Source organism: Lactuca sativa, chromosome 8 (genome assembly GCF_002870075.4).
Source record: "Lactuca sativa cultivar Salinas chromosome 8, Lsat_Salinas_v11, whole genome shotgun sequence".
Lineage (NCBI taxonomy): Eukaryota > Viridiplantae > Streptophyta > Magnoliopsida > Asterales > Asteraceae > Lactuca > Lactuca sativa.
The window spans coordinates 260935811-260940100 of record NC_056630.2 but is presented as its reverse complement, the minus strand read 5'-3'; the positions used below and the strand labels follow the sequence as shown (position 1 = coordinate 260940100).

General features: G+C 32.2%; 1 long non-coding RNA gene across 5 annotated transcripts; it reads left to right on the top strand.

Annotated features, from left to right (window-relative positions):
- The first annotated feature begins 1111 nt into the window (after window positions 1–1111).
- LOC111907597 (uncharacterized) lies at window positions 1112–3998 on the top strand. Of its 5 annotated transcripts, none has more exons than XR_008225843.1 (3): window positions 1112–1424; window positions 1557–1720; window positions 2272–3998. It is a non-coding gene; the product is annotated as an uncharacterized LOC111907597 (long non-coding RNA). The 5 variants fall into 5 exon arrangements; XR_008225844.1 differs by having other exon boundaries at window positions 1112–1720; window positions 2272–2427; window positions 2536–3998; XR_008225846.1 differs by having other exon boundaries at window positions 1112–1720; window positions 2272–3721; window positions 3810–3998.
- Window positions 3999–4290: the final 292 nt, after the last annotated feature.

The window sequence follows — 4290 nt, the reverse complement described above, 5'->3', positions numbered from 1 at the left end:
TGAAGAACTTTGCAACCCAACATTCTCCCCCTCAAAGTTAGGAATGGATGGAGCACTTCAAATCTTCCAAAGTCGAGCAACTAATCGGTTCGAGCCTCAAAGGTGACACATGTCGAAACAAACTTCAATCTTCATTTTTTCCATGATTCTTCAATTTGTGCTCTAGGATGTGAGACCATACAATCTGAGCATCAACGAATTATTAAGAGCTTCTCAAACTCCAAATAATCACCCTAAAGTTGAGCATAAAAACACACCCCAAAAATCTTCAATAAAACCAAACCCATTTCGAATACATCATTTCCGAACTTCCAATTGCGTCATCTTGTAGGCTTCAAAACTTCAAGATCACTTCGGTCTTCAAATCCGCATAATATGAAAAATTCAAGTTCGAATTTCCATATAAACTTCTCCCCCTTTTTATAATCGAAATTTTATTATAAAACTCCTAAGGAAAAAGAACATGCTCTATTCGGAATTTTTCGTGTCAAAGCTCCCCCTTAACATGTGGCATAATCTTTGTGCTTCAATCCGGAAAACCCAAAAAATATTCAATTTTTAGCTTCCTTCACGGATCACCTTTGACAAAATTTCTCAAAAATGGGTAAAAACTGTCAATTTCAAAATTCTGCAGTGATCCGTTGCGCTCAAAACAGAAAAATATGCAAAACTCTCCCCCTTTTCCAAATCTGGGTAGAAAGCGTCAATTTGCATAAACTGCAGGGGCCTGAAATGTATTTTCTTCAATTTCTAAGCAAAAATAGTTCTTTTTCGAATTTGGGTACAAACTGCCAAACATTCAAAAGTTGCAGGGACTAATTTCGAAATTTCTTCTTTTTCATTCCATACGTACGAAACTAAACTTTTCGTACGAAACTTTGTATATACATACGAAAGTTTAGGGGTTGATTTCAAAAATTTTCCATTATTCTTCAAAACTAACGAAGACTAGGCCAATTCGTACGAAAGTTTTACACTGTGTCAAACCAACGAAACTTTAAGGGCCATTTTCGAAACTTTGGATTTCTTCTTTCCAATTCCTACGATCCTTCTTCTTCCCAATTATATACATATATTAAAACCCATCGTGGTTATGAACAATAAACTTTATTTGTTTCAGATTTTAACCACAATAATCTGTAGTAATTAACTTTTGTCCTTCAAATTCCTGTTTCAGATTTTAACCACAATAATCTGTAGTAATTAACTTTTGTCCTTCAAATTTCTGTTTCAGATTTTAACCACAATAATAATTTGTAGTAATTGACTTTTGCCTTCAAATTTCAACATATGTCTTCCCCGATTGTATACTCCCACTGATAACGCTTTTCATATGTTTCTCTAAAATCTTTGAACTTCATCCTTATTCCTTTCCGACTGCCTTCCTTTGACATTTACGACTTCTTTTCCTCCAGGAATTTTGGGTTTGAATTCCATCTTTTATGAGTCATAAGATATTTCAAATCCATTGTGTATATCTGGTTCTTTAAATGACTACTTATTTCCTTTTTATATGTCTGTTAATTTATTAGTTCAATTGACTTTTTGTTGTGAAGAATACGAAGATGCAGCGAATTTAATTCCACCGGAGATGTCGTCGTCTACTGTTTGGAGTTTTATTTTTGACAGTGGAACTTTGCATGGGCGGTGGATGTGCTGGAGAATTTTAATTCATGTGAAGCAAAATCGGGGAACCAACATAATGGTGACTGCGATGGAGGTAAGGAATTGTTCAATGAAGGCAAAATCAATGGTCTATTTTATCCTAGAACACTTACGCAAAACAATTTTCAAAGAAAATCATATGTTGATTACAATTTTCCATGAAAACACTTGAAAATTACTCTTGATTTTACAAATTCCTTATTAGATGTCTAATTGTTTACCCTGATTTTTGGTGTTGAAGACTTCGGTTCTTCATGTGAGCCCTAATACTTTACAATTTGTGGCTTTGTTGTTCATGATTTTGGGATTGGGCAGATAATTTGCTCTGTTGGTGTTCTTCATTCCGATGCTCTTCCACCGCCATCAGATTTTTTTGGTTGTTATTATAGAAATTAGAAATTGAAGATTGTTTATTTGGTTATCGTACAAACCAAACATCGAAAATGTGTAGGAACAATAGATTTTTCTTTTTTCAAACCTTCTAAGATCATAAACCCCACTTTTGAATTCAAAATTCAAGAGGATGTTGCATTCCTGATCTGCTTGAACGCAAATTGTATAATTATTTTTCAATCTCATGCGTCATGACACTTAGATTTCTGTCAGTTCACAGCAATAGACAACCATAGGACCAACAATCATATCTATGTAGAATTTCCAACAACAAAATTAATTTACTGTCACTAAATAAAGGCGTCCAACTCGCATGGAAGAACATACACAAATTATTGAAGAATGATGGTCCATCGCCATTTTCTTAAGGTTCGTTTGCATATCTATTATCTAATTCTTATTTTTCTGATCCAAATATATACACATACAAATGCTCTTTAACAGCGTATTGAGGGCTATTTTTGTCATTTTGTATAGGGTGATCAGCTTGTGCTTATTGAAATGCTGTAGCGGGTTCTTTAACAGCATATCTATTATCTAATTCTTAGTTTTCTGATCCAAATATATACACATACAATGTTCTTTGACAACATATTGAGGGTTATTTTTGTCATTTTGTATAGGGTGATGAGGTTGTGCTTATTGAAATGCTATACCGGGTTGAGTCCAATTTAAATTCGACTTCAAGATAGTTGTTATTACACATGGACGCCACGGATGCTTCAAATGACAAAATGTTTCTTAGTTCTGCCACTCTATCGATCATCAACTTTTCCCAAGTGTCGTTATCTGTTCAACGACTTTATTCCACATTCAAAAATCATTAAATATTATTTCAAAATATATGTTACTCTCAATTGAAAACTTTAGTACATTTGGTCAACATCTTTTTTAATGGATTCGTGAAGTAAAAGATTAATGACTATTATCACCCAGTGGAATCTTGCTGTGACACCATCAAATAATTTTCTTTGAATTTGTCGATCTAATTTGTAAATTCCTTGAATTCAGTTATGAACAAAAGTTTCATTTTAGAGTTTAAAAAAATAAAAGGAGTGATTTCTTGATAAAAAGGAACAACAAAAGAAGTGATTTCTTGATCAAAAGCTTTAGTTATGAATGAAACATTACTATAATATTTACTTATGAACGAAATTTTACTATAATATTTACTTATTTTGTCGTTTCATATTGAACTTAATTAGGATCTTTTTCGTTTGATAGACTCGAATGAGAAAGGAGTGAGTCGTTAATATGTTTAGTTAGATTTCTGAAAAAAAAATCTGAGTTATAATGCTGAAATTTTTTTTACTGATTTTTGGTCATACAAGCTACTGTATATCCATTTAACAGTGTTTAGGAACCAAATGCCTACTGTTTTATAATTTTTATTATATGTGACATTACATACTATTTATTGTGTTTAATGTCAAGTTTTATGTTTGGTTTTCTGATTATTCAGATGCCGCAGAGAGTTAGGAATGCTAGATGGAGGATGAGCAAATCGGTGTTATGGGAACTTATCCCACATGGACAAAAAGTGAGACTTGTGGTGCTCTTATTGTTTTTTCTATAATGAAATTGGTTGGGAAACTCCAAGATGGAACTCCGTTTGTGAATAAAGGACACAGTAAGACACCACTTCAGTTCAATATAGATGAAGGTGAGTATCATTTTGGTGTTTAAAAAGAAAAATGAAAAACACGAGCTAACAATGACATGGTGTTGTTTTTCTTTAATGATACAACAAGTTATTGTTGGACTTGATAGAAGTCTGAAGAAAGGTGAAGTTGCAGTGTTAACTATTCATCCAGAGTATGCATTTGGTTTAACTGAATCACATCAAGAATCATCAATTGTTCCAGCAATACCAACATGTATTATGATGTTGACTTGATTTCATTTGGAAATGTATGAAAATTGAAATTTTTTGATCTCTTTATACTTCTTGAAGAATTTGCAAGGATAAAATTGGTTTTAAGTTGTTACAGGAAAAAGACATGTGAGAATTAAGTAGACAATAAAATATCGAAACTTCAAGGAGAAAGAAAGAAGGGAACCACACAACAATTTACACAAATAGTTTTTATTTTTTTTTATTTTTTATTTTTTACTATTACTCTGACAGATTTAATGTTTCAATATATGATATAGATATAATTTAGAAAAGTGTTGTTCTTTAACAACATATAATGAAAAGGTACATAGGATTCAAATGCAAAGAGTGATGTT